General features: G+C 44.1%; 1 protein-coding gene and 2 pseudogenes across 4 annotated transcripts in view; 1 reads left to right on the top strand and 2 right to left on the bottom strand.

Annotated features, from left to right (window-relative positions):
- The window catches only part of FAM193A (family with sequence similarity 193 member A), a 178,103-nt gene that overhangs the window by 27,883 nt on the left and 123,548 nt on the right, over positions 1–26,672 (top strand). Inside the window, exon 1 of one of the 4 annotated variants that reach the window (XM_087864341.1) lies at positions 13,233–16,508. The exons of the other annotated variants lie outside the window; for them this stretch is intronic. The gene's annotated coding sequence lies outside the window, so the exon portion shown is untranslated. Of the gene's footprint in view, positions 1–13,232; positions 16,509–26,672 lie in introns of those variants that run through there. 4 annotated transcript variants of the gene reach the window in all.
- On the bottom strand, positions 5,739–6,358 carry LOC123777855 (Golgi SNAP receptor complex member 2 pseudogene; annotated as a pseudogene).
- On the bottom strand, positions 6,797–7,205 carry LOC123777856 (mitochondrial pyruvate carrier 2 pseudogene; annotated as a pseudogene).

The raw sequence follows: 26,672 nt of genomic DNA, 5'->3' as shown, positions 1-26,672 counted from the left end.
TCTGGTGCACCTGACTGGCTCAGTCAGTGGAGCATGTGACTCTTGATCTTGGGGTTATGAGTTCTAGCCCCACGCTGGGGGTACGGATTATTTAAATAAGTAAAATCTTTAAAAATAAAAAAAAAAAGAGGAAAAAAATGAGTTTTGCAAAGATGAGTGACTTTTCAAAGTTACACAGCTTATTAGGAGGTAGAGTTGGGATTTGAACCCAGGTATCCTGGCTCCAGTCTCTCTATACCAGACACCGCTGCCTTTTTGCGGTTTCTCTTTGTAACCACTGCTACTGTTCTATTTGGGTTAGTCTGCCCTTGATCGTAAATGGTGCTGAGAGGTGAAGGTATTCCAATATATTCTTATTTGTTTGTTTATTAAAACAATTTTTTTAAAGTAATTTCTGTGCCAGCTTGGGGCTCCACCTCATAACCCTGAGATCAAGAGTCGTGTGCTCCGCCGACTAAACCAGCGGGGCACTATTTATTCCAGGCATATTTTATTTAGAAGCATGTGTGTGTATGAAAACAAAGTCATAGCTGACTCAGTTTTGTTTGGGGTGGGACCATATGGTTTGGGGGTAATGTTTTAGTAATTTTTCTTCATGCTGTTTTGTGACATAAATTCAGATAACTGGAAAAATTTATCAGCATTGATGTTGCTATTCTTGGAAGATGTGTCAACATTTTAAAAGGAAGCTTAATTCAGAAATACATATTTTTGTAAAGACATACTTTTGGGATTCCACAACTTGTCTCATGTTCTCTTTACCTTTGACCATCACAGTGTCTAGTCAGTGCTGTTGAACATGTAGGTTCAGAGGTACCAGAAGTCCAGATAACTAGGTGTACTGAAACTACTGTCACCTGGTACAACTATTCAACTCTTGGGTACTAAGACTTCAAACTTATCAGAACCCAAAGTTGTGGGGGTTGGAAGGAAAAAGTTTCTGGATTGGTCCAGAAAGCGTAAATCAAGAGATGCGACTTGCATTTGGACCCTTCTTTTTTGGAGAAGCAGCACCATCTATTGGGCATCTGTGCAGAATATATATAGCTACCTCTCGTGGGACAGCTCTCTAACCCCAAAGGTCTCCTGTTTGATGTGGTGAGTCCCCAGTGGGCCATTTCACCATTCTCTGCAGCCTGTTTTGGGTGGTGGAGTATGTGACAAGATGAGTGAATGTCATGACTATGGGTCATCACCTCACTGTTATCCTAAAACAAACTCTTTGGTCATTGTTGTGTCATAACAGTGAAAAGTTGTACAGCAAGTCCATAGATGGTGACATTGGAGAACAGGGTGTATCAGTCTGGGTCCGATCAGGAGACAAACCATATAGTAATTTAAACAAGGGAAATTTAATATATTAAGAAATTAGTAAGTTTTGACAGAGTAGCCATAAACTGGAAAGAGAACTCTAAAGTATACTGCAGGCTGGGATAATACCCCCCAAGGAAGGATACATTTGGAAGGGGGCCACACCCCAAGACTGGGGTTCATATCTTGTTGGAATACAGATGGTTGTAGCTGGGTTGCCTGGGCCAGAGCTAGTCCATACTCACTAGGCAAGGAGGATCAGTCTGGGGTGCAGGCCAGCTGAGGCAGGTGGGTGGGCATGCAGAGGCAGTCAGCCCCCCGGTAGGCGTGCTGCCTGGGGTGCATTGTGTCTGTGTTTGGAGCGCCATGGAGACATACCTCTAGGGTTCAGGTGGGCAGGCGTGCAGGCATCTGGGAAGCACCGCCAGACCTGGTTGCTGGAGCAGCAGCCCCCTTAACCAGGCACGCACACACTTCTTCTTTTTTTTTTTTTTTAATAATGATTTTTTATTATATTATGTTAGTCACCATACAGTACATCCCCGGTTTTCGATGTAAGGCTCGATGATTCATTAGTGCACACACTTCTGTCTATCACTTGGGCCGGGGCGGCCCCAGGCCACTGTGTGGGACAAGGTTGGATGGTAGGTAGTAGGCTCACTAGGCAGCAAGCCCTGCAGCCAGCCCTTCCATGTGCTGAGGCATGGGGCTGAGGAGAGGGTGCAGGAAGCAGTCACTGCGGCTGGGGCACAAGTCCAGGCTCCCTGGGGCTCCTCCCAGCTGTGTTGTTGCTCCCTGAGTGAGTCCAGTGCTGGAGCAAGCATGAAACACCAAACACCACGGAAGCTGTGCTCTGCAGATGCCTAGCATCGGAAAATCCAGGTCACCCTCCGTGGAAGATCATGTCACTGCGCACATTCATCGTTCGCATCCTTGCTGCCATGTCTCTGTTCGTGAGCATATTTGAACAAGTGTTGGGCAAAGAAGCTCAGAGACATGCACATGCAGTGCACCTAATCTCATTCACTGAGTTCTGAGAGCTGCTTCGTCAGTGGCTGTCATTGCTGAGCATTCACAGAGGACACAGATTTCCTTGTGCTCCGTGCCCATCCTCAGACCCCTTCTCTAGAGCCCTCTGCCTCCGGTTATCCCTTCTTGTTCTTTCCAGGTTCCTGGGCCAGCCAGCCAGATAGCAGCTTCCGTCAGTACGTTGGCGTAGATCTGCTTCTCTGGCCATTTCTCCTCCCTGGCAAAGTGTACAGGCAAGCACACTTCTCAGACTTGTGCTCACGGGTGATTTTCCCTCCTACTGGGCCTTTAGGACCCTGTCTGAGTAGAGGGTCAGCTCCAACCATCCACTGCTGGCTGGTGCCAATGTTATCATTTAGAGCCATCTATAAAGAGACTCTGCATTTTCTTCCTTTGTTATTGGTCATAGGTGTCATTTTTGAAGTGGCAGTGCCAGAACTTAATTATGCAGCATGTGTGTGATTTCAGGGTCGTTTTGCACAAGTTCTCCCAACGGGCAGCCCACGTAGCTGCTGTGTCAGCATCTCCTGTCTGCCGCCATCACTTTGAAAACCACTTCTGCTTGTTCATTCCGTGGACGCTGCCTGTCGTAGGAGTGACATTATGGAAGGTGTTAGAAGAAGAAGAAATGTGCTTGGGACAAAGTCTGTGGTCAGTTTCTTGGGGGAGAGAGAGGAGCGCGTGGTCGAGAAGTGCTGTGGGAACAGGAGGAGGCCAGTACTAACTGCCCAGACTGGGAGAGAGTGGGAGTGGGGTGAGTCAGCTTTTAAAGAGAAGATGCCTGAGCTGCACTGAAAGATGAGAGGTACTTTCCAGGCGGCTAGCGGGAGGAGGTATACTGGCAGATCTGTTGTGGTGGTGTGAGTACAGGTGTGGGATTCACACTGCCTGGATTTGAATCCTAGCTCTGTGATGTCAGATGGGGTTCCCTGATGGGTCTGTTCCACATCTTTAAAATGAGACGGTAGTGCCTGCCTTTGGGGTCATCCTGAGAGTTATCAGAGGAAATATGTGTATGGCATTGAGCACAATGCCTGGCACTTGGTTCTTAGCTTTGTAGTCTGATGTGAGTCGTTTCCTGTCCTTGGGGCTTCTGTAGTGATGTGCACATCTTTTTATATTAGTACTCCTCATGATGTTGAAACTGTCCACCCCCTGCCATTTTCTCAAGAGCCAGAACATGTATGTGGTCTTCAGATCCATCTCCAGCACCTTTCAGGTCTTCCATAAACACAGACTGAACCGTACAGAGGTAGCAATGTAGGAAAAATGGAATATTTTCTAACCGTCAGGCGTGTATCTATCAATTTATTTCTTTTTTTTTAAAGATTTTATTTATTTATTCGACAGAGGTAAGAGACAGCCAGTGAAAGAGGGAACACAAGCAGGGGGAGTGGGAGAGGAAGAAGCAGGCTCATAGAGGAGGAGCCTGATGTGGGGCTCGATCCCATAATGCCAGGATCACGCCCTGAGCCGAAGGCAGACGCTTAACGACCGAGCCACCCAGGCGCCCCTACTTTCTTCTTTTTTTTTTAAGATTTTATTTATTTATTTGACAGAGTGCACAAACAGGAGGAGCAGCAGGCAGAGGGACAGGGTGAAGCAGATTCCCCGCTGAGCAGGGAGCCTGACATGGGGCTTGATCCCAGGACCCCGAGATCATGACCTGAGCCAAAGGCAGACGCTTAACCAACTGAGCCACCCAGGTGCCCTTGTCAGTTTGTTTCTGATACTATGTTTTATTTGCATTTAACCTTTATTTGCACTCACCACAGACCATCAGGTGAGAACAGACACCTTTAACGGGGTGATTACTTGGCAGTTTCTTTTGCATCACTGCAGTTGATCTTCGGCAGATCTGGCCCAGAGTTTCCAAGCATGGATCTGAGTAGGTGTTTGGTTCTGGGAACCCCATAGCCCCTTTGCTAGAAGCATCTAGAAGAGCCAGCTACTCCGAGGGGACACTTCCAGAGCTTTCAGCCCATGATCACTTAGTCTCTTCTGATTTAGTTTTAGTTAACAATTCTAAAAACATAGAGCAGATACTTTAAAAAATAAAATGTATCTTAACCCGAAAAACAGAGTGAGTAATTTAAAAAATATATCTTGAGATGATAAGAATATAGTGCATAGGTGGAATGCTTTTTGAGCTTTCTGGTCCACAGTGATTTTAAAAAATTCAGTCTTTGTGAGTCTTCAGTCAGATGACATTCATTTGAATAGAGCAGAGAGAGTGACCTCGCCCTCAAGGAGCCACCATATGTGATCCTGTGTGCAAACATGGTCATCCTTTATGAATCATAGTGCTGGCCAGCACTGGATGGCCGCTAACTCTGTGCCAGCCTGAAGCTTGAAGCACTTACTGCCTCCTCCGGGCAGGCCGATGAGGCAGGTATTCTGGGATGAGAGCACTGAGGTGAGGGAAGGATGAGTAATGCCCGTGTTAACGCACCAGTGAGTGAGGCTGGGCATTCTGGCCCGGAGCGGGCGTTCTTAATTACTTCAGTAGTTTGTTTTTTCTTTAACTTTTCATTCTTTTTTTTTTTTTTTTAAGATTTTCATTTATTTATTTGACAGAGATAGAGACAGCCAGCGAGAGAAGGAACACAAGCAGGGGGAGTGGGAGAGGAAGAAGCAGGCTCATAGCGGAGGAGCCTGATGTGGGGCTCGATCCCATAATGCCAGGATCACGCCCTGAGCCGAAGGCAGACGCCCAACCACTGTGCCACCCAGGCGCCCCTAACTTTTCATTCTTTACTTGGAAAAATAAACTTTATTGAGGTATAATTTACACACAGTAGGATGCACCCATTTTAAACGCACAGGTCTAGGAGGATTGACAAATGTCCGCCACCCCAGTTAAGACTCAGTTCTTCCTCTCTCCTCTGGCCCCAGGCAGCCATTAATGGTTATTAATAGGATTTGATTAAAATCTTCCATCTTGCTAGCTATTTTCTGTTGATCATTTATTTCTTGTTTTCTTTTCCCTCTTTTTCTGCCTCTTGGTTTAATTTAGCATGTATTATGATTCCATTTTCTCTCTTCTATGGATTTAGTATTCATACCTCTTAAAATATTTTTATACTTTTGCCTTTGGGTTTTTAGTGTATATTTTTTAAAAATTTCTATTTACTTATTTTGAGAGAACAGGAACTTCTTTCATTTCCTAAGTACCATGCTTCTTGGTGGCACTAGCTTCCCCACCAAGGTGTCACAGAAAACAGAGCAGATTTGAAACTCCCACTGGATTGCAGATCACGATTACTCCCGAGGGGGTCTTCACAGTTCAGATGGGCATACATTTCAGAAGGCAGCCTCTGAGTTCCCCTCTCTCTCTCACACACTCACACAGACTCTTACACAGTGGGAACGTTGTCCAGCTGGTGGGCTTGGCTGGCTCATGTCAGGTACTGTACTCTGAGGAACATGACCAAACAGGTGAGCAGCATCCCACCAATTCTCAAGTACTTGTTCTGGAAAGCCTGCTTCTCCCCTCATGCTGTAACAAGTTCAGCATGTTGGCAGTGTCAGGAATCTTCTTCTGAGCCTCCTTCAAGGTCAGTCTCTAGGCCCTCAGTCCTTCCAGAATACTGCGCCGGACTCCAGTGAGGTCATCTCTGCCGTGGTGAATTTTCTGGAGGGAAGAGTTGAACTGCTGTGAGTCATCTGTTAGGATGGCGGTATCTGAGTCGTTAGTGGTGGAAGTGTGATACGGAAGCTCCTCTTGCCATCGCTCCTGCTCCCTTGTGTATCACCAATGCTGGAAGTTTCCAAGCGGTCTACATGTGCTGGACATGATACTTTCAGTGGTCAAAATGAAGTTTGGCGTTCTGTCTTTTGTTAGAGGGCTCCTTGCTGGACAAAATCTCCAGATGTTCTAGATGGCTAAATATCTGATCTATGTTTGCTTGGATTTTGTCTTCTACTAAGTGCAGAGACTATTTGCCATCTCAAGTCCTCCCTTGTGAGACTAGGTATTACGGACCTGCTTGTGCATTTGCTGGTACAGCGGCTCCATGTCGCCAGCCTTGCTGGGTCCAGCCTTGGCTTTACAGTGTATATTTTATATGTTTGTTGGTTATTAAAAGTTGGCTTTATTGGGCGCCTGGGTAGCGCAGTCGTTAAGTGTCTGCCTTCGGCTCAGGGCGTGATCCTGGCGTTGCAGGATCGAGTCCCACGTCAGGCTCCTCTGCTGGGAGCCTGCTTCTTCCTCTCCCACTCCCCCTGCTGTGTTCCCTCTCTCACTGGCTGTCTCTCTGTCACATAAATAATAAATAAAATCTTTAAAAAAAAAAAAAAGTTTGCTTTATTTTTCTGTTGAATCAAGTATTAGCCCCCAATTTACAGTTTGATTTTTTTTTTTTTTTTGGTGCCTTCCAAACAGTAGCACAGTGAATATCACCTTGTCAGTAGCCAAATAATAAATCAGATTACTCCCAGTGGTTATGTCCACATCTAGATTGTTCCGGTGGTCAGGAACTCTTATTTGTTTGCTTTAGCTTTTAGTTCTTGGTTATATCTCCAAACGTAAAAGAACTGAAAACCTCCTGCTGCCCCCACAAAGAAATGAATAGCAAATAGACTCCAGCTTTTTGGAACACTTATGAGTGAGCATCCTGGCCACATAAACCCTTTAGCCATCAGAATAGCAGATTGAGCTGTGCTGAGTTTCTCTGCAGGTCTGGCCGTGTTAGCCAGTCCAGCGCACACCATCCCCCATTTCATAATTGGAGCCCAGAAAAAGACTGTTTGGGACCTGCCAGGTGGTTGTACAGCGGCCTCAATTTCTCTGCCAGCAAGAGCTTCACTTTATCAAGAATCCAGTGGTAGGTGGCCTGAAGGCCCCACGGGCCAGCGGGTGACATCTCTGTGGGAAGAGTGGTCGTGGGCCGCCAGTGGGATAATGGCTGTGTGCTCCCCACTGCATAAAAACTAAGGGCACTTGTCACTTTCTCTTGCCATAGTGCCTCACATCTTCCTCTTCCCTTACAGGGTACATTTTAAATTCATCCAAAGTTTACCTTCAGATGACACTGTACCACTTCACAGTGTAGTTCAGGCGTACTTCGTTTTATTGTGCTTCGCAGATACTGCGCTTCTTACAAAGTGAGGGTTTTTGGCAACCTGTGTTGAGCAAGGTTTTTTATGGGTGCAATTTTTCCAACAGCATTTGCTACCTTTGTGTCTCTGTGTCACAGCTGGGTGATTCTCAATATTTCAAACTTTTTCATTATTATATTTGTTACGGTGATGTGTGATCATTGATCTTTCATGTTACAGTTGTAATTGTTCTGGCGTGCCACAAACTGTGCCCATTAGGACAGTGAACTTTTGTTTTAAGACGGTGAACTTGATTGATAAATGTTGTGTATGTTGTGACTGCTCTGTGGACTATCAGTCCACCTCCCTCTTCCCCCTCCAGCCTCCCTGTCCTCTGAGATGCAGCAATATGGAAATTAGGCCGATTGTAATGGCCTCTAAGTGCTCAAGTGAAAGGAAGAGTCACACATATCTCACTTGAAATCAAACGCTAGAAATGATAAAGCTTAGTGAGGAAGGCATGTCTAAAGCCGAGATGCGCCAAAAGGTAGGCCTCTTGTGCCAAAAGGCCACGTCGCAAACGCCAAGGAAAAGTTCTCGAAGAAAGTTAAGAGCGCTACTCGTACTCCAGCGAACGCATGAATGATAAGAAAGCAAAACGGCCTGATTGCTGATAGGGAGAAAATGGTGGTGGTCTGGGTAGGAGACCAAACCAGCCCCAGTGTTCCCTTAAAGCCAAAGCCTAATCCAGAGCAAGGCCCCGACTCTCTTCAATCCACGAAGGCTGAGGGAGGTGAGGAAGCTGCAGAAGAAAAGCCTGCAGCTAGCAGAGGTGGGTTCGTGAGGTTTAAGGAGACACAGAGGTGCCGGGTGCGGCAGCACGTGCTGATGGAGAAGCTGTAGCAGGTGCTGCAGAAGATCCAGCTGGGATCGCTCGTGAAGGCGGCTCCCAAACAGCAGATGCTCCGTGTAGACGCAGCAGCCGTATCTGGGGAGAAGATGCCATCTAGGACTGTCCTAGTTAGACAGGAGACGTCAGCGCCTGGCTTCAGAGGCTCAAGGGACAGGCTGACTCCCCTGTTAGGGGCTAATGCAGCCGGTGACTTTAAGTTGAAGCCAGTGCTCATTTACTATTCTGAAAATTCTCAGGCCCTTAAGAATTACGCTACCTCTCCTCTGCCCGTGCTCTACAAACGGACCACACGGCCTGGACGACAGCATCTCTGTTTACAGCACAGTTTACCAGAGATCTGCAGCCCACTGTTGAGACCTGCTGCTCAGAAGAAAAAGATTCCTTTGGAAAGATTACCGCTGGTTGACTTTGTACCTGGTCAGCCAAGAGCTCTGATGACGTATGGCGAGATCAGTGTGGTTTTCATGCCTGCCGACACAGCGTCCATTCTGCAGCCCACGGAGCAAGGAGTGATTTTGACTTTGAAGTCTTATTATTTAAGAGACACACTTCACAAGGCTGCAGATGCCGTAGATGGTGATTCCTCTGCTCGAGCTGGGTAAGTCGAGAATCTTTTGGGAAGGATTCACCATTCCAGACGCCATTAAGAAAATGTTCCCATGGTTCAATATCAAGACTAACAGGAGTTTGGAAGAAGTGGGTTCCAGCCCTCATGGAGGACGTTGAGGGGTTCAAGGCTCAGCGGAGGAAGTCACTGCAGATGTGGCGGACACAGCCAGAGAACTGGAAGTGGAGCCTGGAGAGGTGAGCGAGCTGCTGCCATCTCAGGATAACACTTGAACGGATGAGGAGGTGCTTCTGTGGAGGAGCGAAGAAGGTGGTTTCTTGAGATGGAGTCTACTGGTGACGATGCTGTGATGAAGATTGTTGAAATACGACAAGGATTTAGAATATTGCATAACCGTAGTTGATAAGCTGGCGGGGTTTGAGAGAACCGACTCCAATTTTGAGAGAAGTTCTACTGTGGGTAAAATGCTATCAGGCAACATCACATGCTACAGAGAAATCATTTGGGAAAGGAAGAGTCGATCAGTGCAGCAAATTTATTCTCTTGTTTGAAGAAACTGCCACAGACACCCCAACCTTCAGCAGCCCCCCTGTGATCAGTCAGCAGCCGTCACCATCGAGGTAAGACCCTCCACCAGCAAAAGGATTACAGCTTGCTGAAAGCTCTGATGATGGTTAGCATTTTTTAATAGATGTAGTATTTTATAATATTTATGGTAATTTAAAAATGAAGTTTTTTTTAAGATTTTTATTTATTTGACAGAGAGAGACAGCGAGAGAGGGAACACAAGGAGTGGGAGAGGGAGAACCAAGCTTCCTGATGAGCAGGGAGCCCGTTGCGGGGGCTTGATCCCAGAATCCTGGGATCATGACCTGAGCTGAAGGCAGACTCTTAAAGATGGAGCTGCCCAGGCGTCCCAAAAATGAAGTGTTTTTAAATTAAGATATGTACATAACTTTTTTAGACATAATGCTGTTGCACACTTAATATGCTACTGTATAGTATACTGGAAAACCAAAAAATTCATTTGACTGGCTTTATTGGCAGTGGTCTGGAGCTGAACCCATAGTCTCTCTAAGGTATGCCTGCATAAGTGCCTTACACAGTAAATTCCCAATTCTTCTTCGTGCTATTGATGTTATTTATTTTGCTTTTACATATGCTGTAAATACACAGTACATTGCTATTTATGCTTTTGAAAGTGATCTTTTAGTGCAATTCTTTAAAAAAGGGAAAAGACTGATTTTATTCTACTTGTATTACAATTTTAGGGCTCTTTATTTCTTTTTGTAGAGCCAAGTTTTCATCTTATTCAAATTCTTACTGCCTAAAATACCTTCTTTAACATTTCTTGTAAGTTAAGTCTCCTGGCAATGAATTCCTTCAGTATTTATTTCTGAGAAAGTTTTTCTCCACTATTTTTAGAAAGATATCTTTGGTGGGTATAGAATTTTGACTTAACAGGTGGTGGTGGTTGTTTTTCCCTTTCAGTACTTAAAAAAATCACTGTCTTCTGGTTTTCATGGGTTTTTTGTTTGTTTGTTTGTTTGTTTGTTTGGTTTGTTTTTTCACAAGAAGTCTGCTGTAATTCTTGTTTTTGTTCTTCTGTATGTAATGTCTCTTTTATCTCTGGCTGCCTTCAAGATTCTCTCTCTCTCTTTTTTTTTAGCGGTTGGAAGTGATGTCATGAGGCAGATTTGTTTTGTTTTCGTTTTTTACCCTAATTGATGTTATCTGTGCTGCTTGGATCTGTGGTTTGGTGTCTCGTTAATTTTGGAAAGTTCTCAATCATTATTTCTTCTGCTCTGTTCACCTCTTTGTAGGATTACAATTACATGTAGTAAGAATGTTTCATACTGTTTCATGCTTCTTGTTTGTTCCCCACCTCCTTTTCTTATTTGTGTTTTACTTCGGGTGACTTGACCTATCTTCAGGTTCACTGATTCTGTAGTGTTCATTTCTTTGCAGAAATTACCCCTCTGATCTGTTGTCCACCTTTTCTGTTAATAGTCTTTAACTATTTAAATTCCCTGTTAGCTCCAACATCTGCTTCATATCTGAGTCTTGGTTTGATGGTTGCTCTTGTCTCTTCGGAGTGTAGTTTGTTTTTGCCTTTTGTATGGTTATACAAAATTATAATTATTTTTCAAAGCCACACACATTGTATAGGACGGTAGAAACTGAAGTATATCACTTTTATACCTGGAAAAGGACACAGTTTTCTTTCTGCTAGGCCTTTAGTGCTGTAGTTTACATTATTCTTGTTAAGAGTTGGCCTGGGTTTAGGATTTGTTGTTGCCATGGTTATTGTCAGTATACCACAGCCTTCAAATTTCTGTAGCGGTGGCTTATGTCTAGTGTGAGGGTGGTTTACTAGAACTCTGTAGTTCTTTTTTTTTTCCTTAAGATTTTATTTATTTGAGAGAATGAGAGTAAAAGAAAGAGGAAGTGAGCACATAGAGGGAGAGGGAGAAGCAGACCCCCTGCTGAACAGAGAGGCTGACCTGGGGTACGATCCCAGGGTCCCCAGATCATGACCTGAGCCGAAGGCAGACACTTAACTGACTGAGCCACCCAGGTGCCCCTACAACTCTAATTCTAAGTTTTGTTTTGTTTTTAAGATTTTATTTATTTATTTGACAGAGCACAAGCAGGGGGAGCTACAGAGGGAGAGGGAGAAGCAGGCTCCCTGCTCAGCAGGGATGATGCTGGACTCTGTCCCAGGAGCCTGGGATCAAGACCTGAGCCGAAGGCAGACGCTTAACCGACTGAGCCACCCAGGCATCCCTGTAATTCTAAGTTTTAAGTCTTCCCCATTTGTGTTGCTTCACAGAATGTGTATTTGCACACCGTTATTCCTCTCCTGTCCCTCCTAGTACTAATCTTCAATTAACTTTTATTTGAAGCTTTTTTTATTTGGACATGTATGGCAACCCTGAGTCTTGGGGTATGGCCTGCTCAGTTCTCCTGTCCCTTCCTTGGCTGAAGTTGTGGGCTCATTGTGTAATCCTGCCCCTTCTCCAGGAGTTGTCGAGTGTTCACCAGAGCCCTTCCCTGTATAGATTAAGGCTTCTGTTCCTTAGTGGAGATGGAGGGGAAGGACCTGGGTAGAGTTTCTTGCCCCTCCCACATGGCTGCTGTTCTCCTGCCCAGTTCTGTACCACTGTCAATAGTTTTTAGAGCTCTTTCAGATCCTTTCAGTGATCCTCCACTGGGTTTCATAGAGAGGTTGCAAAGGGGTGCAGACTTCCCCAATTTCTGTGATCCCAGGAATTGTCCTGACAGCTTTCAGTCAGTCTTCACAATATGTCATCTGTTCTCAACAGACTCATCTTGCCAGTGTCTGATTGCATCTGTCTCAGGTGAGTGTATGCTCTTTCATTGCAGGCATTTAGTTTTTGGGCCAGTTTGCTTTGTGACCTCAGTTGCCTGATAGGTTCAAAAAAAGTAATGGACTTGAAATTAGTTGGTTTTCATTGTAAGTATGGGAGCATTGTTCCCCTCCCACCGCCCCAGCTCTTTCCATCCTGGGGCAGAAGTCAGAAGCAACCATGTCTTGAGGAACAGAAGTTTTACTAAATTTGATGAGGTCCGTTTTTTCAATTCTTTCTTTTATCATTAGTGCTTTTTAGGGTCGTAAGAAATCTCTGTCTACCCCAAGGTTGAAATCGTCTGTCTACTTTATTTTTTTTTAATTTTCTTTTTAAAGATTTTATTTATTTATTTGACAGAGATAGAGACAGCCAGCGAGAGAGGGAACACAAGCAGGGGGAGTGGGAGAGGAAGAAGCAGGCTCATAGCAGAGGAGCCTGATGTGGGGCTCGATCCCATAACGCCGGGATCACGCCCTGAGCCGAAGGCAGATGCTTAACCGCTGTGCCACCGAGGCGCCCCAAGATTTAAAAAAGGGAAAGAGAGAAGAAGGCTTCTGCTGAGCAGAGAGCCCAACATGGGTCTTGATCCCAGGACTCTGGGATCATGACCTGAGCGGAAGGCAGAGGCTTAACCAACTGAGCCACCCAGGCGCCCCCTATCTACTTTAAGTAGAAATCATTTCTGTCTCCAAGGTTGGGAATATTTTTTTTCTTTGTTTTCATATTAAAGTCTTACAATTTTAGCTTTTTATTTTTTTTTTAAGATTTTATTTTATTTTTTTTTTTTTTAAAGATTTTATTTATTTATTTATTTATTTGACAGAGAGAGACAGCCAGCGAGAAAGGGAACACAAGCAGAGGGAGTGGGAGAGGAAGAAGCAGGCTCCCAGCGGAAGAGCCTGATGTGGGACTCGATCCCAGAATGCTGGGATCACGCCCTGAGCCTAAGGCAGACGCTTAACGACTGCGCTACCCAGGCGCCCCCTTAAGATTTTATTTTTAAATGATCTCTAGTACCAACTTGGGGCTCAAACTTACAACCCCAGGATCAAGAGTTGCATGCTCCACCAACTGAGCCATCTGGATAACAGACCTATTCATAAAAGGGAAAGTTTGATCTTTGAATAGAATTTTTAATTTTAAGTAGGGACCCCTGGGTGGCTCAGTAGGTTGGGCGTCTGCCTTCTGCTTGGGTCATGATCCCAGGATCCTGGGATTGAGCCCCATGTCAGGCTCTCCGCTCTGCGGAGAGTCTGCTTCTCCCTTTCCTTCTGCCTGCTGCTCCCCCTTCTTGTGCTGTCTCTCTGACAAATAAATAAATACAATCTTAAAAAAAAAATAGAGCTATTCATTCTTTATGCTTTAGTGCTTTTGATATATTACTTAAAGATGTTTTCCTTCAACAGAGATCATAAAGACACCAATTTTTTTTTTTTTTTAAGATTTTATTTTTGTCAGAGGGAGGGAGAGTGAGAGAGAAAGAGAGAGAGCACAAGCAGGGGTAGTGGCGGGCTGAGGGAGAAGCAAGCTCCCTGCTGAGCAAGGAGCCCAGTGTGGGGCTTCATCTGGGATCATGACCTGAGCCAAAATCAAGAGTTGAGTGCTGAACTGGCTGAGCTGCCCAGGTGCCCCTGCCTTACCTAGGTTTGAATTCTTGCTCTGATACTTACTAGCATGGACAAGTTCCTTAAACTCAGCACCTTAATTTTCTCTTCAGTGAAGTGAGGATGGTGATGCACAAACAGTAGAGGGCTATTGGGATGATTAGGGGCTGCTCTACATATTTAGGAAGTTAGTGTATTGCCTCTGTACTGCAGATATTTTGTCTAAGTTGGTATTTTAAAAAAACTTTATACATTACAGTAGTTTTAAATTTCTGTGTTAGAAGACTTTGGGGTCTAAAACAATTACACATTAATACGTAGAGTTTTTTTGTTTTTTTTTTAAGATTTTATTTATTTGACAGAGAGAGAGGAGGTGAGAGAGGGAACACAAGCAGGGGGAGGGGGAGAGGGAGAAGCAGGCTTCCCGCTGAGCAGGGAGCCCGATGTGGGGCTCGATCCCAGGACCCTGGGGTCATGACCCGAGCCGAAGGCAGACGCTTAATGACTGAGGCACCCAGGTGCCCCAAGTACGTAGAGTTCTTGTCAGCTGTAGTCAAATTCTGATTTTCTAGCTGTTCTTTTTCCTATTTGTAATTATTCCTTGTGGGTTCATTTCCTTCTACTGCCCAGGGTTAGATGTCTTATTCTTTATTAGCACTCATAGAAGATGGGAAAAGGGAGAAGTAGTGACTCTCCAGCCCAGTACTGCTCAACAGAAGGGGAATGTAAGCCACACATGTAATTGTAAAATTTTCAGTAACCGTGTTATAAAAGTAAAAAGAAATACATATAATCAGTTTTACCTAGTGTCTTTTTTTTTTTTTCCCAAAGATTTTATTTATTTGTTTGACAGAGAGAGACAGCCAGCGAGAGAGGGAACACAAGCAAGGGGAGTGGGAGAGGAAGAAGCAGGCTCCCAGCGGAGGAGCCTGATGTGGGGCTCGATCCCATAACGCCGGGATCACGCCCTGAACCGAAGGCAGACGCTTAACGACTGCGCCACCCAGGCGCCCCTTACCTAGTGTCTTTTACTTAGCACTGCCACAATATTATGTCAGCATGGAATCAGTATAAATATTTTTACTGAAATATTTACATTCCTTTTTTCATACCTAGTCTTTGAAGTCTGGTACGTATTTTATGATTGGGCATTTTATGGTCTTTAATATTGGGTATTTTATGATCTCAGTTTGGACTTGCCGTATTTCAAGTGCACAGTGGCCACATTTGGACGATGTGGATGGGCAGCTCTGTCTTTTGTTGGTTTGGGGATTAGCTTAAAGCTATCTAAAATTGCATTTGACTTTCCTCTTTAAAAAATATATTTTTTTTACTGAGGTATGATGACATATAACATTATATTAGTTTCAGGTGTACAATCTAATGAATGATTTAATATTTGTATATATTGCAAAATGATCACTGCAATAAGTCTAGTATCTTTCATCATACATAGTTACAGAATTTTTTGGAGCAGTTTTAGGTTCACAGAAATATTGATCAGTAAGTACAGGGAGTTCCCATGTTCCGCTCCCCTGTCTTCACAGATGCACGTGCTCCCACCCTGTCAGCATCCCCCACCAGAGTGGGACATTTGTTATAGTTGATAAACCTACATTGACAGATCATCATCACCAGAGTCCATAGTTTCCAATGGGAGTCACACTTGGTATTGTACAAATGTAAAATGACACGTATCCATTATTGAGGGTATCACGTAGAGTAGTTTCACTGCCCTCAAAATCCTCTGTGTTCCATCTTTCCATCCCTCCCTCCCCCAAACCCTGGTAACAACTGATCTTTTGGTGTCTCTGTGGCTTCACCTTTTCTAGAATGTCCTGTAGATGGAATCATACAGTGTGCAGCCTTTTCAGATTGGCTTCTTTCCCTTAGTATGTGCATATTACTCCATGTCTTTTCTTGACTTGATAGCTTGTTTCTTTTTAGTACTGAATAATATTCCACTGTCTGGATAGATCATAGTTTATCCATTCACCTTCTGAAGGACATCTTGGTTGGTTCCAAGTTTTGGAAATTTTGAGTAAAGGTGCTGTAAACATTCATATGCAAATTTTTGTGTGGATCAAAGATTTCAGCTCCTCTGGGTAAATACCAAGGAGCACGATTGCTGGATCATATGGTAAGAGTATGTTTAGTTTTGTAAGAAACTGCCAAACTATCTTCCAAAGTGGCTGCACCATTCTGCCTTCCTGCGAGCTGTGAATGAGAGTTCCTGTTGTTCCACACCCTCGCCAGTGTGTCCTGAATTTTGGCCATTCTGATGCTTGTGATGTGGTATTTTGTTTTGATCAGTGTTGTTTCTGTTTTTTGTTTTTTTGTTTTTGTTTTTTAACTGACCACATAGCTCACATTTGTGGCTCGTGTTTTATTTCTCTTAGAAAGAGCTAGGGTGGACAGCTCTGAAGGAGTTGAAAAGGAAGGAAAAGAGGCTGTTAGTAGGGAGAGGTGGAAGCGTGATCCTGAAGAGGGTGCTTTGTTTCTTCAGCCTGGTAGTAACAGTGTGCTTGTATCCTCATGGAAATGATGCAGGGAAGAAGGAAAGATTGATGATCCGAAGAATGGAGGGGAGAATCCATAGAACAAAGTCCTCAAGCCGATGGCGGGGCCTGGTGCCTGAGCAGAGGTTTCGCCTAGGCGAGGAGTGATGGGTAAGCATGCCAAAGAGCACAGCTTCAGGCAGATGGCGTGGAGCCCGTGGAAACATGCTGCCAGTGGGTTTTCAAACACACCGTTAGGCCTCCGTGCCACCATCAGCAGGATGTGGGTCTACCCGTCTTCTTTCGTTCTGCAGCACTGAGTGTTGTCATCGTCTTTAAATGTTTGCAAAGTTTTAGCAAGAGGCCTCTGTTCTTCCCCTTGTTGTGAGACCCACAGAGACAGAGCTTTGACAGGCACCCGCACATCTGGCCAGGGTGCCCTGTTGACGCATACATATTCGGTGTGTCCCGCCTCCTGCTGCCACCCACCTGCACACGTCCTTCACTTGTAAGTGTCCACTCTGCTTCTCCTCAGCTTGATCTTCGCACCTCTGCTCCTTTTCCTCTCCAGCTCCTGCCAGCAGGCACCCCTCCCTGTTCTTTCAAACTCTTAGCCCTTTGATGAAAGTTTCTGTGCCTTTTTATTCTGACTCATCTCCCTGCCTTGTGAATTTCTTGGATCATAAAAATTTTAGTAATAATCCTGGAGACCCGACTCAATGTTATCAAAGTCTGTATTATGGGAAGTTGAGGATTCTGTAAAAAGCAAGTACTTTCTGTGGTTATTATTTTAGGTCACTGGCTAATCTCTGGTTTGGCTATCCTAGGGCCAGGTGCCTCCCTGTAGCCCCGTGAATGGTGGTGATGGTGATAGGAGTGGGGTGGATGGCGGGGGCTGGCCTTGGCCTGGCTGCCTGGGTTAGCAAGGCCATATTGACGACGGGCTTGCCAAGTGTGTGAGTGGCTGGCTACTTTTGGAATAACCTCAGGTCACTCAATTTTCAAATGTTGCCTATCCCACTTAGGGTTTCAGATTCAGAGCCTTTCCCAGCTTCTGTTCTATTTATGTGTTTTTTTCTTCCCCTCTGGAAGAAAATTTCTGGGTTTTGCTGTAAAGACCATTAACACCCGATACAAAATGACTGGTTACTGGGACTTTCAGATTTTAAAGGGGATACAAACTGTAGCCAGAGAAGTTGGTAGTATTTTGATATCAACTTGTTATTTGAACATAGTAGATTATTTTTATTTTAAAGATTGGTGAAGAGGAACGTAAGAAATACATACTTTCAGAGCTATAAGTCTTATTTTTCAACTGTGTGATTTGCTGCTATTAATAAATTCAAGTTATTTTTCTCTTTTGCCGTATGGAGCTTAAATGCAGAGACCTGAAGTATTTTGTAAATATTTGAATGTGTGAATTGCTGTGCTGCCAGATGACAGAGCAGTGGTGCTGAACTGGCCCTGGCATCCTGGCTGGTTCTGAGGCTGGCTGAGACATGTATTTTCTTCCAGATAAGTAGGATCAAAACCAACAATAATTACATTGTTGACGAGACATGGAGCATGACTTCATCTGTATAGAGAAACCGTATTAATAACAGATACATACTTAAAACCATTTTATGTAACTATGGCTCTGGCAGATAGCCAGTACCACTGTGCGTTCCTTAATGCACAGAGCCACCCCATTTACTTACGTAGAACCACTGGTCAGTCGTTCATAGGTAGGCCAATTCAGGAGGTTAACTTGCAGTTATAAGAAAAAACGGTTGGGGCTCCTGGCATGGCTGGCTCAGTCAGTTAAGCGTCCCAACTCTGGCTTGATTCCAGCTCAGGTTGTGATCTCGGAGTTGTGAGATCAAGCCTCTTGTCAGGCTCCATGCTCAGCCGGGAGTCTGCTGGAGATTCTCTCTCTCCCTCTCCCCCTGCTCACACATGTGTGCTCTCTCTCTCTCTCTCTCTCTCAAATAAATAAATAAGTATATCTTTTTTTAAAAAAATAGTTGCGGGTTTTTTAGGCTTTCTCTTTTTTAAATATGTAAACTGAAAGTAAATCCTAAAGAAAACTCAATTCCACATTAGCTATAAAAGGATGCTAATATAATGTAATAATATGGGATCATATATAATTAATATTTATTGAGTTTTTAGGAAACACCTTTGAAATTTATAAATTGCTAAATATTTACTCTGCGATTATATAAATTATATGTTAGAAAATATTAAATACTTAAGGTAATTTTACACATAACTCATGATTCTGTTACCAGTTTTTTGGTAACTATTTGGAAGAGAGTGTACATATTAATGTTAGTAATTATTTCCCAAACAGTACCACTTGCTTAAAGAACTTGCATGTGCTTTGGGAAAGCTGGGTTCAGGAAGGAAGCAGAAAAGATTGTAGATATTTTAGTGACCACACATACAGTCATCCCTGGACTTCAGCACAGGTAGCTGATAAAAGATCGTGTGTAAAAATAAGGAAGGAAATTCGTGATTGATTTGGGGAACACAATGTGAATTGCTGATTTGAACTAGTCATTTCATTTCCTTCACTGAACATTTGTTGGATGTCTAGCGTATGCTGGGTGCTTTGTGAGACTTAAAAATTGTTGAGTGTCTAATGAGAAGATGGACATGTGAAAGCTGAAGGTGGTCTGTGTGAAGTACGGAGGGTGTACAGGATTTGGAGTAATTTGTGGGGCTGTATTGGTTGAGGGGTAGAGATCAGGTTGGAGGAGAGCAAAATTCACAGAAAAAGAATGATAGCACAGTGGGTTTTTTTTTTTTTAAGATTTTATTTTATTTATTTGACAGATATAGAGACAGCCAGTGCGAGAGGGAACACAAGCAGGGGGAGTGGGAGAGGAAGAAGCAGGCTCCCAGCAGAGGAGCCTGATGTGGGGCTCCATCCCAGGACTCCGGGATCACGCCCTGAGCCGAAGGCAGACGCCCAACAACTGAGCCACCCAGGCGCCCCCACAGTGGGGTTTGAAAGGATGCCTAACAGTTGCCTAGTAAAGGAGGGGAGATTGGTGTTTCAGGGTGGGAGTGGCATGTACTAAGAATGGGACAGGAGTTTGGAATTGTGAGGAGTCTCAACTGGGTCATCATGAAGCGACTATGTGACAAGGGCCTTGTAAGTCATGCTCAATCCTTTTAGTCAGGGGAGCTATTGAAGGGTTCAGAGCAGAGGAATATTCTGCTCACATGTGTGGTATGAAAGATCATCTCGACAGGAGGTAGGATATATGTGGAAAGCAGACAGACCTGTGGGCTGGGGACCATTCAGGAAGAGACAGTTGTGTAGTGTCCGAGGCAGGAGATGTTTAATGGGGCAAAAACAGGCACATTTGTTTTGTGTTTTGTGTACATGAGAATCCTGGCTTTAGCCTTCTGTGAGCTGTATGACAGATGTGCCACTATCACCTGACCACCTTTAGTGTTTTTATGCTCTAAGATGCCATGTTTTCTTTGTGTCTCTAATAAGTTTACCTGTAAAGTCTTCAAATAGTAAGTCTGAGTTTTTCATGTTGAATTTGCAGTTTCTTTTTCGGAAATTACTTTTAGAACTGGAGATAAGCCTAGGAAGAAAATGAATTTGGTATCTTTTATTACACATACACATTGGCCACAAACGACAGCTTATACCAGAGTGGAAAACCAGTTTACTCAGAAAGGGTAAAATAGCTTACATTATAGGTGTAGAACTCAATTGTTGGTGGCATTCTCAAGTGTTTTCAGCAATATTTCCAATTTAGGAATAAGTATATTCTCTTGTGGAAAGATTTCTGGGTTACAACATAGCATCTTATGTAAGTAAGTAAATAAATACTTTATATAAATATATTTTATGTGTGCGTAGGATATGGGGGATGACACTTGTTTACTGTTTATTCTGGTACATTTATTTTTTAAGAATATTAATGAAATCGGGGCGCCTGGGTGGCACAGCGGTTGAGCGCCTGCCTTCGGCTCAGGGCGTGATCCCGGCGTTCTGGGATCGAGCCCCACATCAGGCTCCTCTGCTGGGAGCCTGCTTCTTCCTCTCCCACTCCCTCTGCTTGTGTTCCCTCTCTTGCTGGCTGTCTCTATCTCTGTCAAATAAATAAAATCTTTAAAAAAATAATATTAATGAAATTGGACTGGATTTATCCTCCTGCCTTAAACAAATAAATGAAGAACAAACTAAACAACAGTGTTCCAACACTGGACAGCAGGCAGTGCAGGACAGTGACCCCTGAGAGACAGAAAATAAATTAAACAAGCTTAGGGTTGGCCAAGCTTACTGTCTGGAGAGAATTTGCAAGGCCATGGTTTAGGAAGAAAGGGGGGAGTAGCCCAAAGAGAACCTGGTGGTTTCCATGAGTTGAGGAGACCCAGCTGAGAACTTGGGGAGGCCAAAGTGAATTTGCAGGGCAGAGTACCAGACGAGAGAGGGCTGCAAAGCAAAAAAGAGTTCTGGAGAGCCACGCAGGGTTCTCCTTGAATATTCAGCTGGGTATTCATGAGCACATGCATATGTGGAAACTCTGTGTATCAAGGAAGGAACCCAGGAAGTAAGTAGTGGAACAATCTTTGGAGCACATTCAGGGCCCCAAACAGTTTGTGTTCCCACCAGCCAGAGTGGGAAAATCTTGTAACGCACAGTGCACTTACAAGGGTATTGCCTCAGTAGTGGGAAGGATTAAAGGTGCTCTGATCCTGGGAGCATCTCTCTACTTGCCAAACAGGATGCTGCCTGATTCATGAATCACTTAATAAAGCCGATTAGATCTTAAAAAAAAAAAAGAAAAAAAAAGGTGTTCAGATCCCATCTCCCAAATCTTACAGGCAAGCCTTGAAAGGACCAAACTCTTCCTAAATAAGTTCACTATGGCCCACAACAAAGCTCAGAAATATTTGAAGGAGTAAAACAACACCCATTACCTGATACAGTAAAATTCACTGTGTTTACTATCTAGTCAAAAATCACCAGGCATGCAGAGAGAGAAGCAAGCAAATACGTCCATGATGAGGTTCAAAATAAATAAATAGAAACAGATTCAGAAATGACACATACAGTAGAATTAGTAGGTAGACATTAATACAGTTGTTATTGCTATATGCTGCATATTCAAGAAAATAGGGGAAAGCATGAACGTGTTAAGAAGAATCACAGAATGTAAAAAAACCCAAATGAACTTCTGGAGTTGCAAACTACATTGTCTGAGATGAAGAATACATCACATGAGGCTTAGTAACAGATGAAACACCGTAGGAGAAAAGATTAATGAACTTGAGAATATAGCAATAGAAGGTATCCAAAAAGAACTGTGTCAGTGAGCCTTGAAACAGCTTTAATCACATGGCCCACTGCATGTGTATGTGTCATTGGAGTCCCTGAAAGAGAGAATGGGCATGGGAAATATGGGAAGATATTTGAAGGATTAATGGCTGGAAAATGTGCAATTTGTTGAAAACGATAAACCCACAAATCCAAGCTCAGTAAGCCTCAAGCACAAGAAAGATGAAGAAAATACACCACAACACATCATCATTGTATCACTGAAAACAATGGTTAAAAGAAAAATATAGTCAGAAAAAAAGATGCATTACATATTGAACAACGACAAAGGCAGCAGACTTCTCATCAGAAACAATGGAAGCGAGAAGATGGAGAAAGAACAGCTTTAAAGTACAGAAAGGGAAGTATTACCTAGAATTCTAAACCAGCAAAAATATCTTTCAGAAGTGAAGATGAGATAAAAATTTTTCAGATGTAAAAAGCTGAAAGAATTCATGGCCAGTGGATCTTCATCACAGGATACGGTAAAGGAAGCTCAGAGCAGAGGAGCAATGACACCAGATGGCAATCTGGGTCTACGTAGAGAAAGGACAGACACTGGAGATTGTAACTGTATGGGGAAAATACTTTTTATATTACTTTAAAATACAATCGTCTATTTAAAGGAAAAACAATGGGACGCCTTGTTGGCTCAGTCCATAGAGCACGAGACTCTCGATATTGGTCATGAGTTCAGGCCCCACGTTGGGGGTGAGGTTATGTAAAAATAAAATCTTAAAAAAATTTTTTTCTTAAGAAAAAAAAGCAAAACCAACAGTGCATTATAGGGCTTATATATAGAAGTAGCATGTCTGACAAGAACACCAAGAATGCCAGGAGAAGGAGTGTAGGGCTCTTGTGTGTGCAATCCTAAAGCCTTATTTGATGGCTGATTGTGGTAGGTTAAAATGTACACTGTGACAGCATGGTACTGCCACAAAAACAGACACATAGATCAATGGAACAGAATAGGGAACCCAGAAATGGACTCAACTCTATGATCACATAATCTTCGACAAAGCAGGAGAGAATATCCAATGGAAAAAAGATGGTCTCTTCAACAAATAGTGTTGGGAAAATTGGACAGCCACATGCAGAAGAATGAAACTGGACCACTTCCTTACACCATACATAAAAATAGACTCAAATGGATGAAAGACCTAAATGTGAGACAGGAGAACACAGGCAGCAACCTCTTCGACCTCGGCCACAGCAGCTTCTTCCTAGACACATCACTAAAGGCAAGAGAAGCAAGGGCAAAAATGGATATTGGGAATTCATCAAGATAAAAAGCTTTTGCACAGCAAAGGAAAAAGTCAACAAAACCAAAAGACACCCTACAGAATGGGAGAAGATATTTGCACATGTCTTACCAGTTAAAGGGCTAGTATCCAAGATCTGTAAAGAACTTATCAAACTTATCAAACCCAAAGAACAAATAATCCAATCAAAAATGGGCAGAAGACATGAACAGACATTTCTCCAAAGAAGACATCCAAGTGGCCAACAAACATGAAAAAATGCTCCACATCACTCGGCATCAGGGAAATACAAATCAAAACTGCAATGAGATACCACCTCACACCAGTCAGAATGGCTAAAATTAACAAGTCGGGAACCGACAGATGCTGGTAAAGATGTGGAGAAAGAGGAACCCTCTTACACTGCTGGTGGGAATGCAAGCTGGTGCAGCCACTCTGGAAAACAGAATGGAGGTTCCTCAAAATGTTAAAAATAGAGCTACCCTATGACCCAGCAATTGCACTACTAGGTATTTACCCCAAAGATACAAATGTAATGATTGGAAGAGGCACCTGCACCCCAATTTTATAGCAGCAATGTCCACAATAGCGAAACTATGGAAAGAGCCCAGATGTCCATCGACAGATGAATGGATAAAGAAAATACGGTGTGTGTGTGTGTGTGTGTACACACACACACACACACACACACACACACACACACACTGGAATATTACACAGCCATCAAAAAAACGAAATCTTGCTATTTGCAGTGACAAGTGAAAATAAGTCGAACTTATTTCAAGTGGATGGAACTAAGTGAAATAAGTCAGTCAGAGAAAGACAATTATCATATGATCTCACTGATATGTGGAATTTAAGAAACAAGGCAGAGGATCATAGGGGAAGAGAGGAAAAAATGAAGCAAGATGAAACCAGAGAGGGAGACAAACCATAAGAGACTCTTAATCTTTCAGGGCACCTGGGTGGCTCAGTTGGTTAAGCGTCTGCCTTCGGCTCAGGTCATGATCCCAGGGTCCTGGGATTGAGCCCCACGTTGGGCTCTCTGCTCAGTGGGTGGCCTGCTTCTCCCTCTCCCTCAGCTGCTCCCCATGCTTGTTCTGTCTCTCTCTCTCTATCAGATAGATAAATAAAAATATTTTTAAAAAGAGGCTCAATCTCAGGAAATGAACTGAGGGTTGCTGGAGAGGAGGGGGGTGGGGGAATGTATGGGGTGGCTGGGTGATGGACATTGCGGGCGGGGTGTTATCATGAGCACTGTGTGTTGTGTAAGACTGATGAATCACAGACCTGTACCCCCGAAACAAATAATATATGTTAAAAATTTTAAAAAGTGTACACTGTGACACTAAAGCAACCACTCCGAATGGAAAAGTATATAGTTCACAGTCCAACAAAAGAGATAAAATAGCATCATAGAAAATACTCAATTTTTAAAAAGTGGAAAAAGAGGAAAATGAACAAAAACAAATGGGTCACTAGAAAAATAAAGAATTAGATGGTAAATTTAATAAACTGAACCATATCCCAAAATGTAAGTTACATACAATGCTTTTTTTTTTTTTTTTTAAGATTTTATTTGGGAGAGAGAGAGAGAACATGAACAGGGGGAGAGGGAGAAGCATACACCCCGCTGAGCAGGGAGATGGACATGGGGCTTGATCCCAGGACCCTGGGATCATGACCTGAGCCAAAGGCAGACGCTTAACCAGCTGGGCCACTCAGGTGCCCCAACTTACATACAATTCTAAAAGTTGCGTAGTAATGGACAGACGCAGGACTCAGTCCAGTGGTCACCTGTGCATAGGGGTAGGAGGGGAGCGGAGTGAGGAGGAGGTGGGGTACAGAGGGGCACAAGGAGACTTGGGGGGTAATGGTAGTGTTCATTATCTTGATTACTGTGGTTTCACAGGTGTGTGTATCTATGTCAGGACTACTCACATTGTGTTCTTCAGGTATCTTCAGCTTATTGTACCTGGTTATACTTCAGTGCAGCTGCAAATGCTTGTGAAGGAATCAGTGGAGTTTATATTTGTACCTTCCGTTTAATCACAGGTAGTTAGGAGAGTGACCGTGTGGCGAGGCACGAGTATTTGGTTAATTTGAATTTTAGTCAGGTGTTGTATAATGCACACGTGCATATCTTGTAGTAATCTGTAACTCGCTTCGTCTGAAGAAGGTGTGGGGAGTAGAGGTTGCCACCCTTGAGAAGACTAGCTTCATCCTTGAGCATGTTGGTCAAGCGTTGTAAAGTTTTGACTTCGGTTCAGGATGTTGTCTACCCTCTCTCCATGGATCATCTGGTCTAGCTTCATGGCTTTACATACCACACTGGTGACTCCAAATCACATATCCCACTGGAGCTTGTTCCCCGAGTGTCTCACTGGTGCAGAACAGCCCCACCACATTGCTTGGTTGTTCAGCACAAACTTCGTATGTGCAACATCGAAAGCGGACCCTTGGTTCTTGCCGGGGCTCCAGCCTGTTTGGCTGTGTCTGACAGCCCTGTTGTTGGGCTGCCCACTGCCCGGGCAGTCGGACCTGTCCTCACCACATCCTCAGGTCCTGTGGCTCTGCCTTCAGCACTCCTGAGCCTGACTGCTCTGTTCCTCCATGGCTCCTGCCTGCAGCAGCCTGACCTCTGCCAGAGTTCATTTTTGACACAGTAAAGTTTCTTTTTAAGATGTCAGCTGGCTCATACCTGCCCCTCCGAGAAAGCTTCGGTCTCTTTCCCTGGCCCGCAGCCCAGGTGAGCAACCCCCACCTGCCCCCTTGCTCTGGCAGTGCCCCCCCGGCCTTCGTCTTGCACCTCCGGCATGTGCACGTCTGCACTTGTTGCCTCTGCTTGCAGTGCTCCTCTCCCAGATCTGCACACAGCTCTGTGTGTTTCTGTTTGGCCTTAGCTTTTGGGCCTCAGCTTCACCTCACCCTTGTTAAAATGACGTCCTCCTTGTAGCTCTGCTCTGTACCCTTGCTGACTTGATTTTCTTCGTGGAGTACTTACTGCCATCCTATGGCAGGTGCTTATGTCTGAGTTTGCCTGTCTGACATCTCTCTGGAGCCAGCAGGCCCTTTGGGCTACTCGCAGTTGCTTCTCTTATCTAACCTGTCATGACGCCTGGCACAGCGTGTATATCAAATGTTAATGGCAGAGGGCTTCCTCATCTCAGAGCTCTTCCCTGCACTCGGTCCAAGGAAGACTTGTTTCTGCCTTTCCTCCTCCGCTTGTCCCCAACATCTGCTTTCTTAGCAGTCTTGTCAGCTCTCCCTGAACAACTGTTCCCATCTCATCTCTTCCCCACATACAGACTCATCACCCTGGTAGCACTTCCCCCTTCCCCCTCTGGCCTCCTGACCCAGGGCCTTTCTGCTTGGTCTCAGGAATGTCCCTCTCCCAGGTACCTGTGCGGGTACCTATGCGGTTTCTGCCGGTTCCAGACATAGGTGTCTCCTCGAGGAAGTTCTCACTGGCCATCCTAAGTGGGAAGGCACTGTCCCCAAACCCAGACACTCCTGCCTGCTCTATGTTTTTTTCCTTCTGAGTGACCACTGTCTGATGTTCAGTATCTTTTTCCTTATCTGTGTATTTGTAGTCTTTGTCTTTGACAGGGATATTAGTTCCCTGTGGGCAGGGAACTTTGTTTTAGTTATTGCTGTGTCCCCTGTACCTGGACGAGTGCCTTGGCACACGGTGGCTCCCAGTAAATACTGGACAGACAGGCTGACGGTGGGTGGAGAGACAGA

Source organism: Ursus americanus, chromosome 8, assembly GCF_024610735.1.
Source record: "Ursus americanus isolate L20-20 chromosome 8, mUrsAme1.1.p, whole genome shotgun sequence".
In the NCBI taxonomy this organism is placed as follows: domain Eukaryota; kingdom Metazoa; phylum Chordata; class Mammalia; order Carnivora; family Ursidae; genus Ursus; species Ursus americanus.
Note: the sequence above shows the minus strand (reverse complement) of the source record. Positions and strands in the feature narration are given on the sequence as shown.